The 16,997-nt window shown below is 37.4% G+C and overlaps 1 protein-coding gene across 7 annotated transcripts in view; it reads left to right on the top strand.

The window, feature by feature from the left end:
- Window positions 1-16,997, top strand: part of FIGN (fidgetin, microtubule severing factor) — a 100,788-nt gene that overhangs the window by 49,425 nt on the left and 34,366 nt on the right. Inside the window, exon 1 of one of the 7 annotated variants that reach the window (XM_042874794.1) lies at window positions 14,631-14,680. The exons of the other annotated variants lie outside the window; for them this stretch is intronic. The gene's annotated coding sequence lies outside the window, so the exon portion shown is untranslated. Of the gene's footprint in view, window positions 1-14,630; window positions 14,681-16,997 lie in introns of those variants that run through there. 7 annotated transcript variants of the gene reach the window in all.

The following is a 16,997-nucleotide window of genomic DNA, read 5'->3' as shown; positions in this document are numbered from 1 at the left end:
GAATTCTTCATCAGAGAAAAAGATCAAGACGTCACCCCCAGCAGGTAAAATGATGTGCACTGTCTTTTGGCATAGGAAAAGGGTGATCATTCCAGATTTACTGGAACCTGCACAGACCATCAGCTCTGTCTGTTGCATCATAACACTGACTGAGCTGAAGGCTCAAACTTCTAGAGTCAGGCCAGAGAAGAAGACAGGCTTTTTCTTGTGACATCATAACAGCAGGTACCATACCTTTTTGAAGACTGGAAAACATTGCCAATCTTCACTGGCCTGCCCTGCCACACCTGCTGTATTGTTAGGATTTGACTTCTTCAGACTTCCATCTGTTCAGGCTGATGAAAGATGAAAGGGTAATGTTTTCCTAGCAACAGCACCATCACAGCAGCTGTGAAACAGTGAGTCATATTCTCTGGTGCGCTTTTTTACGAGCGTGGCATGCAAGCTCTTGTTCATAGCTAATGATGGTATGTTGAAAAATAGTGTTTTGTAGCTGTGAATTTGCTCTATCCAATACTGTTATTGTGCTCATTGTAGCTGCTGTCATGTAGAAATAAGTAGGAGGCATTACTTTCAGAGCAACCTATGTATCTCCATTGTCTTCTCCAATTCTCACTATGTAGCACAGTCTTTTGCAGAAGTAGCCTAAAAGCTCTTCAAAAGCAGGGTAAGCTAGTGCTGGGAAGCATATTTGAACCCATTCCTGCAGGTGGTACTGGGCTGTTGGGAGCTGCTGGGGCTCAGAGGAGCCTTTCCAAGCCCATGCTGCCCTGATGCTGGGGTGGCTGCTTGAGAAGAGCTATGGAGAGCCTGCCGCTGGCTTTAGGCTGTTCTCTGCTGTGCCTAGGCTACTATTAATATCCTTTCCCCCAGGCTGCTGGGTCATCTGATTTCGATTGAAGTACGTTACAAGTTTCTGTGTTTTGATGCCAACAATAATATGACAGTTTTGTTTGCCATTTCTCTGCTCTTTTGTGTATGCATTTTTTTAAATTTATTTCTATTTTAATTTTATATTTGAAGGGATAATCTCTATGTCCAAACAAACAACTGTTATCCTGTTGAATTTGAAGAATGGTTTCCTCCCCTCCTTGTAACATTTATTTTATTATGAAACAGTCTACAAAATTCTATAATTTAATTCTTAATTATTGACTGTCCTGAAATTGGAGAAGCAGAGCAATTTTGTGTGTGTATGTTTGCATAGAGCGGAGGAGACAACGTTCTCTCTGTCATCCTCCACCCCATCCTGTAATTAGCAAGTGTTCAGAAAATACAAAACAGTTTGAAACTGAAAGGGTTTCTGGAGTGGTAAATGGTCAACAGGATTTTGGCAATCGATCAATAATTTTGGGGACTATAGTGGAACAGCTGCAATCTCTGTGGTAGAAACCTTTGGGGAAAATGCCTGTGATGAGAGCTCCCAGTATGTTACAAAAGACCAGTGCTGTTACAATACCTGTAGCACATAAATAAGTGAGCCCAACACCCTGATATATTATGAATCTTCACTGAAGCTAATGCTTGTTAACATTTACTTAAACATTTTTGGTATGATTACAGTACATTATCACAGATTCTCCAATACAGTTGAGATATAATTCTATTCTTTTCTAGCCAGATTGGATTTGGTCTTTGGTTGATGGGGTTATGTGTCTCTAAAGAAGAGCATAAGGTTTCCTTCTTCAGTGGTATCTGTAGTTCTGTCAGTTCAGTGCAGTAGGGTTTTTCCCTTCACTGTGAATCAGCAGTGCATGTTATGTTAATTATTTATTATGGCTGTTAGTTAAAGAATCTGCATTAAGCAATAGTATGATTTGCATTTGTGTAATGCTTTCTGGATAAATGTGAAAATTTACAGATTTGTTATAAAGAGTGGTGTAGGTTGGAAAACATTTTGAGCTGTAACCAAGAAAATAAAATTTACCCCATCATTTTTCCAATGCCTGCATTGTTGTACTTCAAGCCCTTGTAACAATATACACGAAATCCTTCATGTAGGTTTCTTCACATTTCCTTTCTCTTCATTATCATCTTTACCTGATGGGACACTTATATGGTCTGGACATATTTAATGTTCTGCTGGCAAGAAAGAAAGATTTCATGAAAGTGCTTTATTCATGTTTTTCGGTTTTTCTTTCTTTTTCCTTTCTCTTATTTGTGCCCTCCCTGATCTCCATCTCTCCATTCCTTGATCTGAATGAGATTTCTGGTATGTTGTGTAACAAGATGTTAGTGATATGTAGCCCTTCACCCGTCTGTCAACACTGCTAGCAATTGATGGAGGAAGGAGTGTAACTTTTCTTCATGGCAAAGGAAATACTCTTACTTTGTTTGACAATAGGACCGGGAACACTTTGGTGCACAGATAAAGAAAGTGTCTCACAACTTTCTGCTGCTGTTGTAGTGGAATTAGATTAATCAATAGGTCAGAGAAAAGAACGATGTGACTCGCATATGGGATTTGACATAAAGTACCCAAGTCCCAAATCTTTCCTGCTGTTAGCCTCAACTCCCAACAACGCTTCCACATTACTTTTTGTATATGCTAGCTGAATGCTGTTATTCTGTACTTTAATCTGACACTAAAGATCCCAAAGAACTTGTTCTTTAAATGGGTAACCTTTATCTGAATATGATATGTTTATGAATTACCAATAGCCAAAGAGTTTGAATTATTGCAGAAGATTTACCCCTCTGCTTCTCAGTTAGATAAAATGCTGCTTGGGCATATCAGGGGTTAAAAACTATTGTGTTTGAGTCTCTACCACATTCCTCAGTTTATTTTCTGATAAATACGAGAGAATCAATTTAACTTCTTGACCATCTTCCACAAAGCTAACTTTCAGCTCAAACCATTTTCACACTTAACTTGAATTCTCTTTTGCTGGAAGATAGGCTTTAACAGGTAGGAGTAACTTGCTGTATCCACATAACTATGGATTCTTGTTACAAGTTTCATCTTAAAAAGGATGGAACTGAAGACGAGAGACTAAAAATTGGTCTCGGGGTAAGGAGACTTATTTTTACCACACTTATTGGAGTTATTTTTCTCACTTAGAAGCTACTGTTCCAATTCTAATACTTATGAGATTTTCTTGATTTGAATTTGGTATGCTTAATAGAATTTTAGAAGGAAGGAAGAAGGAGACCTCGAGCTTCTCCATTTAAAGTTAACAACAGACATGACCTACTGCATGATTAATGATTAATTAATTAATTAATTAATTAATAATGATTAATGCATTCTGAAATGTCTGGCTTGTATCTCAAGACTTATCTTTATAATATTATTTTTACTCTTTATGGCAAACAAATGTTGCCAAAATGTGGTTTTTTTTTTTTTGTTTTTTTTTTTGTTTTTTTTCCATTGTCTATTGCAGTTGGGATTATATCTGCTTAAGGTAGTACTTTCTGTCCTCTTTAGTGTCTTGTGCTGAACCTCCAAAAAAGGCAAGTCTTTGAAACTTGTGGTTCATTGGTAGAGTAATTCATAATTAAAGTCTACAAATTGATCAATAAAGGCTCTTGGACTTGGGATGTATTCCAGAAGATACATCCTTTTATCATAGAGATACAAAACCAGACTGAACAGAAGAGAGAAAAGTAATTCTGAGTGTGTTCTTTTACTAGATTTTGCAAGACAAAAACTTTGAGATCCATCAACATATTTGGATTGCCTGTTTCGCTCTTTATTGATCTCTTACAACTAAAGTCACTGTAATCAAAGTATTCTGTTATTTGTTCTTCCTCTATTGGTAGTTCTTTTCCCTCCTGTGTGTGGGAAATGTTTGTTACTGTTTTACTTCGTCGTATCTGTACTGGGTTAACTGGACAGGGGGTAGCCATGCTAGAGAACTCATTTATTTACCAGTAATGTTATAATTTCCAAGATTGGGGATTGACTTCATTAGAATTCATCTTGTATTTATCTAAACGATTTGTTGTGTCACATAGATTTATAAAATGAAGAAAATAATGTTTCTTGTTATGAGTGGGAGGCTAAATAAATAGGAAGACACATTAAGTATTGTGACAGTTGAATATTGAAAGAAAAAGAGTAGTGGAGAGAGAAGGCTTGTAATTTCCTTCTGGACCATTTCTGAGAAATAATTTTTCTGAAGTAATTTTTGGTCTTTGGTATGCCCTCGGCTATGGTAGAATGACTGAATTCTAAATTGCCTTTGATAATGAAAGGTGGGACTAATGGGATTTTTCATAGGAATACGGTATCTGTATAGGGTTTGAAAGGGAACAAGCCTGTTACGAAAGATTAAATGGCTGGCAAGTATCTATTTGAAAAGTATACTAGCCCATATTAACTAAATAATCTATGTAACCTAAACTGGTGTGTATGAACTAAATTTGTCTTTCAAAGAAGGCTATTAAAAGGCTACCTACTGTTATTTTGGAGTGGGGAACAAATTGGAAAGTTTGATCTGATCATGCTCCAAAAAGGCATTTGGACTTTTTTCTTCTAGTCTTACCGGTGTCACATTACTGATTAAAGAACTTAAAGATATTTAAACATATTATTGGACTAAATGAATGGGTGCTAAGTAATAATATGGTTTCATGGTTTAGTTACTCTTCATAACTGAATGGTGTCTTCCACAGCATTGAAGCATCTCTTGTTGCACTGAGTCAATACTCTAGGTCAGGGACTGTGAAGTGATTGAGTCCTGGTGTGATTCTAGAGCTGAGATGGCCAAGAAAGGAGAGAAGAAGTGCTTAATGTATGAATGGAGATAAAATATGGAGAAAAAATAGCAAGTTGATGAGTTAAAGAAAAGATGCTCAATCTTCACTTCCTAAAGTAACATGGTTCCCTTTTAAAAGTACTCTATATGCAACTGCCAAGTGGAGGCTAGCAGATTTGGTAAAGATTTTTTCAGTAGAAAATACTATCTTTTTAAAAACGTGACAGAAATGCAAGCATTTCCTCTATTAGGAGTCTGGACAGATGAAGTTATGACTCCTGATGATTCAGCACTAGCATCTTTTCTGGACTTTAAATCATTGGCATCATTTTGTCTGTTCTTGAAATAATGTATGTTAAGCTTTTTGTTCCAGTTTCATGATTTGAGTTTGCTTGATAATGATTTGCTGTCCGTTCCTTTTGTCTCATATTTTATGTCTGGAAAACTCTTAATTGCACCTTGTCCTTGGCAACAACTGGCATTTGTCTTAGTTTTTCTCACTGGTGTCAGTCCAAATGCTTGTAGAAGTTTACTGACACTATAAATGTTTCTGTTCAGTCAACAATGAATTTCCTTGCTGGTGCTTGGCATATAACACTGTCTCTGCCATCATGCTTTCTTCAGCACATCAGTTTTGGATAGCTTTAGTAAGTTTTCTCTTAGGGACCAGGAACTGAGTTAAATACAGTTATCTTCTTTTAAAAGGTTGCAGGGGGATAGAAGGAGAAATCCTCTCTGAAATACAGTGAAACCACATTCTGTCTCCAGACTTGTGACTCCCAGCTTTTGGATTCTTAACAGAAGCCAGAAATTTTGAGACCTACTGCTGCGGAGCACAGTAGTGTTTTAATGTAGCAAAAGGCTGACAATACTGTATAGTCAGTTATTAACTTATTTACTGTGTTGCTTTTCTCTTTTGATTGTCAAAACCCTGCTCTGCTTCCCCAGCAAAGGGGTTCCTAACAGATCTTATTACCAGGACATATTTTCTTCTTGTGTCAGGATTGGCTTCCGTGATAGCTTCTGTGATAGCATCATTGCTCACTATTCCTCTCAAGGGTTCTGGAGTGCTTCAGTCCTACTTGGTTTAAGCAAGGACAGTATGGTTCTGGCAAAAAAGCATTGCAAAAATTTCACAGAGACATATCCATCTACTTTCAGCCAGTTCATATCAAGGCAAATAGGAAATATTGATGTTGCCAACAAGCCTTCTTGCAGAGACCAATATCCTTGCAGAGCAGGAGATAGAAGAATGACACCAGGTTCACCTACCAGCTCATCACACTGCCCTTGAGGAACTATTACAGCTCAACAGATTAATCAGATAGATTAATACTCCTGCTCTCTGGTGATTACCAGAGGTCTGCTTTGATGGCTCTCGTTCTGGCACTTTTCCCACTGAAATCCTTTTCCATGTTAAAGTGGAACTAATTAATTCTAGGGCAATACTGGATGGTTTCTTTCAGGTTAACAGTTCAGCCAGTTTATGTCTGATATCCCACTGAGATATCTTAAACCAATTCTCCAGGCAGTCTAAGAAGGTTACCTTGCTACTGGATGTAAAAGCTTTCAAATAAGTGATATCACAAGTAATGGTAGTCTTAAACATTTATGCTTTTGAGTTGCATGGTTGGTTTTTCTTTCATGAAGATGGCATGTTTGTCTTTTACTGAAGATAGCTTACATTTCCTCAGTAGTACTGTTGAAAAATTGTGTTTTGTTGCTGAGAATTTGTTCTATCAAATAGTGTTGCTCAGCTCTTCTTATATGTTGTAGTTTCCATGGAAATAGATAGGAGGCATTACTTTTGGAGCAACCTATGTACATTTTTAGCAAGTTCAAAGACAAACCTGCATGCTTTTGTGATTATCAAATAATCAAAACCTGTGATTGTCAGATTATCAAAACAATCACTGCATCCTCCACCTTAAAACTTTACATTAACTTTTTTTTTCCTGAATGGATAAGACTTAAGAATTGAATGACATACAGTGTTTCCTTTCTACGTGATTTTTATTTTAAAACTGAATTATTTGTCTAGACATATCAAAAACTTTAAGCAGTGGTGGAAGAAATCCAAATATTGGCCTCCTTTTGTGAGTCTATTGTCTGCTCTTTTTGGGGGGTATATTTTCAGCTTGTGTTGAAAATACTTTTCAGTGTTTTATCATTATGACAGCCTGGACAAAAGTTCAGAAAAATTAGCTGTATCTCTACAGTGTTTATAAATGAAATGTGTTATTCTTTAATTTGTTCCAGAAGAAATGTAATTGTGGAAGAGTTTATCAACCTGCATCTTCTTTAAGCAAGCAAATTTTGGAGGATCCAGTTTGGCAAGCTGCTGTCTTGCTTGCTAAATACCAATTCAAGAAATTCCAATCTGACTTCAGGGTAGGCATGTTCTTGCTGGAAAGCACACAAGATTTTTCAGTGATTCGGTAGGTCACTCCAAAAGTGATGCCTCCTATTTATTTCCGTGGAAATGACAGCAGATACCAAGAAATAGAATCATAGAATCATAGAATCACTAAGGTTGGAAAAGACCTAAAAGATCACCCAGTCCAACCGTTCACCTATTCCCAATAGCTCCTACTAAACCATGTCCCTCAACGCAACATTCAGTCTTTCCTTGAACACCCCCAGGGTCGGTGATTCCACCACCTCCCTGGGCAGTCCATTCCAGTGCCTGACCACCCTTTCTGAAAAGTAATACTTCCTCATGTCCAGCCTGAATCTCCTCTGCCGTAGCTTGAAACCATTCCCCCTGGTCCTATCACTAATGACACGAGAGAAGAGGCCGACCCCCAGCTCACTACAACCTCCCTTCAGGAAGTTATAGAGAGCAATAAGGTCTCCCCTGAGCCTCCTCTTCTCCAGGCTGAACATTCCCAGCTCCTTCAGCCTCTCCTCATATGGCCTGTGTTCCAGACCCCTCACCAGCTTTGTTGCCCTCCTTTGAACACGTTCCAGGGCCTCAATATCTTTCTTGCAGTGAGGGGCCCAAAACTGGACACAGTACTCGAGGTGCGGCCTCACTAGTGCTGAATATAGGGGAACAATCACCTCTCTGCTCCTGCTTGCAACACTGTTTCTGATGCAAGCCAGGATGCCATTGGCCTTCTTGGCCACCTGGGCACACTGTCGGCTCATGTTCAGCCGAGCATCAATCAATACCCCCAGGTCCATTTCCTCTACGCAGTCCTCCAGCCACACCGCCCCAAGCCTGTAGCGTCGCCTGGGGTTGTTGTGGCCGAAGTGCAGGACCCGGCATTTGGCCTTGTTGAAACTCATCCCATTAAGAATACAGATACACAAGAATACAATAACGCTACTTGAAAGTTCAAATTCTCAGCTGTAAACCACTGTTTTTCAGTGTAGTCGCTACTGTTAGCTATGCGTTTTTGCCAGCTATGAACAAGAGCCTGCATGCCTGCTTCATAAAAATTTGTACCAGTGGAGGTGATGCCACTGCTGAAGTGTGTCACTCATTGTGCTCACCTCGACATTTTTGTCTCTATCTTAAACATTCAGAAAGCGTGAATGAATGTCAGTGGATGCCATTTTTTTTCCACAGTTCCACGTTATTTCTATCTGTTGCACAGTAACAAAATGTAATGGAATATTGATGGAAAGGTTCAACTTCTACTGCCATCCCACCAATATGCACCTCTGATGTTGTGGCCCAACATAATGAAATAAGAGGCATTACTTTCAGAGCAGATCTCATATAATTTTGATAATTCAGTGCTGTGATAGTCAATATATTGAAGAATGAACTGTCAATTAAGTATTTAGTAGCCTTGAGCACCTTTTTGTTCTTTGAGGTATTACGCTTAAATTGATTTGCTACTTGAGCTTTTTAAAAAATATATATAATTTGTTTTTATTGTGTTGCCATTTTTAGTTTCTTTTTCTTTTGCTCTTCACTGGAGCATACCACACATCTTGACTCAGAGCTCTTACTGTGTTTATTCTGTGTTAGACACTGGGCTAGCAAATCCAACCCCGAAGGGACTCTGCCATTTCTAGTTGTGTCTAAAATAATGTCTATACTGCTATGAGCAGAGACTGTCCTCAGAAGCACTGAATTCGATCCTCTTGTAGAGGAAACAGTATTACAGTGGTTTGATGATTTGCCATAAATGAGTAGCACATGGACAGGAAGGCCTTGGATAAGATGAAATATATGATCCTCTAACTCAGGCTGCAGAAATAAGGGTATTCTTGAGAAAAGTTAGAAAAAGTAAGTCAGTTCTAATCCCAAATGGACTGACAGCAGTATTTCTATGTTACATATTGACTATCTGAGACAAGGCAGGCTCCATTTATGCCTTCAGTTTTGGGAGGGAGCCCTATATATAAACCTAATCCCTTCTCAGAAACTACTGAGTCTTTTTTTCCAGAAGGAGCTGGAATCATTTGGTGAAAATGGTAGCCTTACTCCTGTCTTTGCTAACCAATCCCTTTGCCAAAGGGATAGTTCCAAGTTTTGCCATACTGCAGGTGTTACAGCCATTATACTGATGATTTTCTTAGATATTCTGTTGAGTTAGTATCCTTGTTCCAGTGTGATCCAGCCGTCTTCTCTGTTCTCACAATCTGTAAATTGCCTACAGTCTAAGAAAAGCTGAATCCACTAAAGATTTATATAAATATAAATCTGTCTCAGTACTACCAGGAGAAGAGGTCCAGTCTTTGTATTTCTTGTACTTAGTTTCAGACTGTAAGTGAAACAGTAGCACAGCAGAAGATCTCCTGGGTAGTTCTGCATACAGCTGATGTGAGATTCTACGTTGTGCGGTAATCAAAAGCTTGTGATTCATAGAGAGTAGGTTGGGTTTGAAGGGACCCCTGGAGGTCTCAGCCTTCTGCTAAAAGCAGAGCTTGTTCAGGGTTAGATCAGATCAGTCAGAGCCTTGTCTGACTGACAAGTCAGAGCCTGAGGTGTGACAAATTCCAGGAATGAAGGTTCCCCAGCCCTGCAGTGGGCAGCCTGTCCCAGGGATCAACAGTTGTGAAAGAGTATCCGTACTAAGCTGTTCCCTTCAGTGTGGCACCAAAATACACACTGCTTTTTTCATTGATGAATTTGCTGCATAGTGCATGTCACCTTTTATTAACACCTTACACAAAGGTATAGTGAGCAACAGCTAAAATGTGGTTTGCAATGTACAGTTTTCAAAAGTACTTTTCTGGAGGTACTTTACAGTCATAGCACAGAATAGAGAAGAGCAGACACGTACTTCCAACTTTAAGAGGATCACTTTAGTTCACATAGTTCTCCTCTGGAATTGTGAGTACAGGAAAGCTGGAAAAAAGCCGGCAAGTAAAAAATGAGCACTGGTTAGCTTCTGAAGGGAAATGACAGTAGTGAAACATATTTAGTATAGCGAAGAGATTACCAAGGGAGGACATTGTTTATTTGAGGTTCATGAAAGGTATAGACCTCGAGAAAGAAGAGATTTCTTCTGAGGGGAACATGGGAGTGTAACTAATGGACTGGGAGAATTAATGAGATAATAAAATAATTAAGAAAGGAGAAATTTCACCTGAGGCAGTCAAATCTGACATAACCGATAGGAGATGGAATTTCCTAGGTTATACTTGAAGAAGAATTAATTCAAGAAGTGTCAATTGGCCAATAAATCATCTCAGTTGCAATTGCAGAAGAGGTTTGTAGCTTCCAAAAGAAAATTGTGTTTGTTTTTGTGTGTGAAAAGATCACCATATAGTATGCCAAACTCTGTATAAATGTTGGCAGCCAGAACTCTGTGAACAAAGACTGTTTCATCACTTTAAGCAGAGGCATCTTGTAGATTACTGTGCAGCAAGAGTTTTATTTATATGAGCTGTTTTCTTTAATTTTAAAAATCAGTTTCCCAAATGTTTTCTTTCTCTTTCATCATTTATATCATGCTTCCTTATTTTCTTCATTTTTCACAAGCTAAAATTGGCAATAATGCAAATAGTTGTTTCTGTGCATATTTACAGCTCTCCCTTGCATTTAATCTTTCTTCTCCTCTCCTTCCCTATCATGCACTTGGTAGCCAAAAAAAAGCGTAAATTACATGGAAGATTAGGTGGCTGTTGTCCTCTCTTGTCATCTAGATGTTTTCTCTCTTCTGAAGGGTTGCATCTGTTTTCATTTGGTTTCTGCTTTTTTCTTTTGAGGAACTATCACAGAACATATCTGCAAGAGCGATTACTGGAGTTCTGTGTTCAACATGATATTCTGCAGCACAACTAGTGCTATAAATTTAATGCTACATTTTTTAGCAGACTAAGATTTTGTCATTTTAGCTTCTTTTGTACTAGTTTTCTTGCAGTTGTAGTCCCAGACTTCTGACATGCGAAGGGCTGATTTGGCACAAATGTGGGATCAAATCTCTTCTTTAGTTAGGATCCATCACTACTGAAGAAAAAGTCATTTCCAGACTGTTTTTACTTGATATTTTTCGTGATACAAAGAATCTGCAGGATTTTTTGGAGACTGCTGTATTTACAGTCAACATCAGAGTTGCCAGTAAGTAGCCAACAAGCCCACTATGGAATGGGAGTGACATTATCAGTCATCTTTTCTCCTGTCTAGACTTGCAAGCAGGGGAAGTGCATTCACTTGTCTGAGCTAGTGTAGGATGTTGTATGTGTACATAGATAAGAAATTACCTCTATTTATGGGAAGAAATCTTTCTTTCCTTTTGAACTGGCAGGCTGAGCAAAACGGTTACAGCTCTCCTTTAAGTAAATGTCAGATTGATGCTAGTCTTGCCCCAATCAAACCTTAAAACAGTTATTATCACTAGACAAGGTGATTTCTGTTCCACTGGCTGGTTGGCCTTCCTAGACACTGCTTCAGTTGTTCCTTTGAAATTTCCATTGAAAAATTTTGAGTTTAGCATGAGGCAGCATTTTGAAGGTACTGATTTTTGCAATTGCCTGTTGTACTGGTAACGTAGGGTGAGTATTGGTTAAGCATGCCACAGCAATAGTTTACTTTTTGTTTTCTTGCTGCGCAGAACGATCTGTGCTCTTCTGTGGCATTCTCTTCTACTTGAAAAGCTTGACACTAAGTGGATATATATTTTTAAATACAGACAGGAAAGCTATTATTTTTTATTTAGCTTTTACTGTGTAATGGAATTTGTGACAAGGTTATTTGCTTCAATATAATTTTGTGTACTGATTAGTCTTCTTTGGAAAGGGCCTTGAGGCGTGTTGCACAAAAAAAGCTATATACGTAGGGAATGGAAGGGTAAATGACCTTCATTTAAATGCAGTCAAGTAATCATTATCAAAGTTTTAAGCAATTTGAACTGCCTAACAGGAGGTATGATGACAATAATTGCCAGTGTCCTTAAAGGACAGCTGTACCCATTTGATCACTGCCACATGCTTAAAGTTCATAAGAGGAAAACCACTTTTCACAACCCCTAAGCACTATCTTAGGGGATATCTTAAGGAAAAAAAAAAAAAAAAACCAAAAAAAAAAAAACATGGAAAAAACAGCACAAAATGGGTATTTTGGAGGTTTATAGATGTAGACCAAAAGAATTTTATCATATACCAGTATAGATGTCAATATCAGAGGATGAGAATGAAAAGTCATTAGTTAAAATAAAGGCACAGGAGAAGAAAAGATACTGTGTTAGTATTTAAATAGAAATGGAGCAGGTAATGCATATTTGCAGCTGAATGGTTTTGCCAAGCTAGAATGCCGAGCTCTGTCACGCTGTTTGGAGCTTAACCTGGGAACACACCAGTGAATTATGCTGAAGAACTGAGCAAAAATACATTGTTATTTCTATTTAGTCCTTTCTATATTTGAAGTTTTCTCAGGACATATCCACATGCAAACCTATGCAGGCGGAAAAAGACTGTGTCCATTCTCTGAGATGCACAGAGAGGAGCAGCCCCAGTATCGAAAAAATAGTTCATTCCTCAGTGTGGCTCTGTGCCAGGTTGATGTTTCCCATCTTTCTCTTAATGTTCTCATCACTGGCATAGTCCCACCAGTTTTCCTCAGACTGAGAAGAGCTCTGTAACCCTTCTGAGATGAGTATATAAAATACAAAGGAGCTCAGGGAATCTCAAAGTCCAGTCCCCTACTGTCACCATGTATCATGTTATAAAATGATAAAGCTATGTCTTAACATGAGCTAATTATTTTTGTCCTTCAGGACTCTGGTTGGCTGTTCGATAATGTTACTGCCCTGGGAGTTACAAATCTTCTAATTTGCAGCATAAACTTATTTATAGCTGTTTTATTCTTATTTGTTCTTGTACCAATGTTGTCTTTTGACTTAAATAGTTCATCTCAAGCGTATATGCTTTGCTAATGCTTTTTTTCTTTAATTATTTTTATTATTATTATTTTTTTTATGTATTTATTTATTTGAGAGAGGAATCATATTTCTATTCAGCCTGGGCAGGGCAGAGCAAGACAACTTCTTTTATTCTCTGGGAACGTAGACTCTTCGTGCCCAGTGTCACCCCTATAAGTCTTCTCTGTTCTTCCAGTTCAAATTAATCTTCTTTGAAAGAAACAGAATTACAGTTCTAGTAAGGTTTCACTGTGCAATGACATTAATGCTTTCAGGAAAAAAAATATTGTTTATGTTTTACAGCTGCATAACCTTACATTGCATTAGTTGGTGAAAGTCCATCTTTTGCTCAATTTATCCATTTCAGTTTTTTTCTGTTCCCTTCTCCATGTGGTTAAGTTTGAACTTGCAGCAATTTTTTCCACTGCTAATTTTTAATTTGTACAAATTTCCATTCTTTGCCCATGTTTACATGGATCATGATATTTTTCCTGAATGATATTGTGATTTTTCTCTGTGCTGATGTTGCATTTTAATTTTGTGCAGTCTGCAGATGTCTATTGTATGTTCCTCCTTCTTATTTAGCTCTGAATTTAAGGGATTTTTGAGACTGGTTTCTGAGGAATTTCAATACCAAACCTCCTCCAGCTCAGTAGCTGCCCTTTCAATACTCTCTGTCATTATACATCTTTAAGTAATTCCTTAACAAATTTTCAGGTTTTTTACACATTTGTCTTTCCAGCTGTTAATACATAAGGCAATCTGTATATACAGATGTGCAGTTATATGAGTCAGTATTTCCTTTGCTAAAAACCAGCCACATTATCAAAGAAATTAGCTTGATAATTATTAAATTGGTAAACCCATTGTAAATTGCACTCTGCTTTTACATATATTTATGTATGTATGTATAGATTTAAGCCTTGAACTAATACAAATAATCTAGTCTGGATCAATTCCCCTGTTCTGCCTTCTTCAGTATTGGTGCTCTTTCCCCCAGCCCCCTTTAAGTCCAGATATAATCTAGGAGTTCTATTGCATAATTTCTAGGACTGCTCCAACACACTTCATTTTTTTTTTTCCACTATGTCTATTATTTTGACATGACCAGACTGTTCTATCCAGCATATCCCTTTTTATGTCTTCACAGTCTATAAAGTCATCAGACACCCTTTAACGTCTATTTTTGTTTTTCCTAAAGAACACATGCATTTTGGAATCTGTGTTCCAGCCCTGACTGCTGTTTTTAGTTGCTCTCCTGCAATTGCTCATTCTACATCCTGCAGCACTTCAGACCTTTCCATTTTGTCAGTTTAATTCCTTATATTCTTAAATCTTAAAAGTATTTCTCAATGATTGGATCCAGTTTCCTAATTAGTCTCCATGAACCATGATGTTTTACTGATGATTGTTCACAACAAAATCAGTATTTTCTTCTAGATCTCCATCTTATTTCCCCCCCTGTTCTTTAAGCCATTGTTGTATCCTTGTTTTCCTGATTTCCCTCTTCCTTTGAATGAAATCCAGATGTGCGAAATATGTGCCTATGCCAAAAATATTCCTTTTTTTTTTTTTTTTTTAGTTTACAGCTGATATATGCATAAATGTGCACTCATTAATGGAGAAGGAGGAGAGACCTAAATAGAAATTTAGGAAATAGTGAGTAAATGCAATTTTTATTTAAAAAAAAAAAATATTTAAAGGGAATTATCCTCTATTTTTGGATAGGTCTTTTCTGTTTCATATATATGTGTGTGTCTGTATATATTTAATCGTAAAAGATTCCAGTGAGGGCTTCTGGAAAACTACCATGCATCTTCCACATGAAAAAAATAAATATCGAATAAATAGGACATGTGCATAGATATTTCACTGTCATTACTTAATGTCAGTGACATGCTTCAGAGTTCTTATGCAGTCTCCCAGGACACATCCTGTAAACCAAATGAAGCCAGAGCATACTCTCAAAAGTGGAATGAAGCCCACTGACAGCCATGCAAAGTGTCTCTTGTCCTCGAGGCTGGAAACTGGAGCCTGTTCTACTTTATTTGTTGATATAAACTGTTATTTCTCAAGAAAAAACAGTATTTTCTGGTTCCTATCTGTGTTCAGAGAGTATTTTTTTTTCCCCACAACAAGTAGAGAGAAATGTTTGTTTTCTTCTTAATTAGTTAAGAGTAACTGATAGTAACCACGGTAAGGCTGAGGGATGAAGATTTATGCGTCAGCTGTTAAATTCCCATGCTCCAGCATGCTTTGCGGTCAATTACTTGAAGTTACTGCATGGAATGGAGAGGAGGAAGGAAAGCATTCTGCGTTAGTGAAACAGATCACTGTCCCAGATTCTGTGTGGGAACCAAGAGTTCATTACTATTAGGAATGTCATTTCTGCATTCTTGATTAAAATTCTTTGTTCACTCAACATGCCCACAGTTATTGTCTACAAATGGTTCATACCAAGTCTATCTTCTTTATAGTCTTCATCTTGACAAAAGTGCTGCCATCACCTCCTTGGCCATCTCCTGTCTTCTCTCCCTCTTCTCTCTTCTCCTATGGTATAAACCAGCCCTTTCTAAATGAACAGCTTTTGAATGGAGAGGGCGATAATTTTCAGTAGAAAAATGTGAGAATTTTATGATGCAACTTTGAACCAAACAGATTTTGCTTGAGCCTTCTGAGAATTTCTCACCACTCTTTCTAGGTGAAACTGTACTTATAAGATTATTTTAGCATCAAAACACAACTGCATTTAATTCCACTGGATTGCACTTTTGTTACTTTGAGCAGACGTTGATGCATATATCATCTCTGTGGAGTTCCAAAGGAGATTTAAGAGACAAATATCGTAAAACAAACGTGTCAAAATAAAAATGCAATTATAAGTCAATATGTCTGGTGACTTAGGTTGAAAGAAGAAAGGGAAAGTCAATAGAAGCAGAATGTGTGTGCATTTGTAGTCATAAAGGGGTTTACCTATTTTTCTGTGCAACAGTTCTGCATTATAGAATAGAGGAGGAAAGGAATACTGAGGAGCACAATTTTTATATAAGGACACTTTTTACATATAACTAATGGAAAATTTCAGATGCTTACAGGTAGTTTTAATAAGAAAATTGCAGGAAAAAAAATAATCAAATATTTCAACAGTGTTCAAATTCTGTGGTTCCACTGGGGCTATCAATCATTTTCCAGAAAGATAAGCAAAAAGACATTCCATTGTAGAAATGGAAAGCAAATTTTTAAACTAACAGTCTAACTTACAACGTTGTTTTTTTTAAGATCCTTTATTTGATGAGTTTGCTACATTATTTACTATTTTGTATCTTCCGATATAATTAAGAATATCTCCAATGGAGATAAGTACTGGATAGAAATCTATTGAATACAATAAGAATTTGCATTTTTTTCACTGTTCTCTATTACATTCTGTATTGTTACGACACATGTATTATCTTTGCTTCACTCTATCCTATTTACGAGAATGACCTTGCTCAAAGTGAAAACTCCTCTGACTTCAAACTGAATAACAGTCAGTGTTTCTCACTGAAAAGGTGGTGATGATTTTGACTACAATCCCTGACCACAGCAGAAATGTTTGCTTGTGATTTCCTTAATTTGTACTTGTTCTGGGAAACTACTTGCTGTGAAATGTTTGTCGCATAGAGGGTTGGTGGCATTAGATGTAATTTTGACTCTACAGCTGGAACCAAAACTGTTGACCATAGTTAAACATGCCTCATTTAAAGCATAGTGTATCGAGTTGAAACTACAAGCATATCCATGTTGTACAGCTGTGTGATCCTTGATCTCCATGTTGGCGAAATCATTTCATATACTGAATTGTAGTGTGAATACTGTGCTTCAAATTGATGTAGTTTTCATCAGTGGAGTGGTAAAAGTGAGATTAAGCACAGTGCTTTTCCTGTATAAATAGCTCCTAATGCTACTGTTAAAAGCAAGATGCCATGAATCAGCA

The sequence above is a fragment of the Lagopus leucura genome, unplaced genomic scaffold, assembly GCF_019238085.1.
Source record: "Lagopus leucura isolate 7727_CA_CO unplaced genomic scaffold, USGS_WTPT01 Super-Scaffold_100012, whole genome shotgun sequence".
Taxonomy (NCBI): Eukaryota; Metazoa; Chordata; class Aves; order Galliformes; family Phasianidae; genus Lagopus; species Lagopus leucura.
This window is presented reverse-complemented; position numbering and strand designations above follow the sequence as displayed.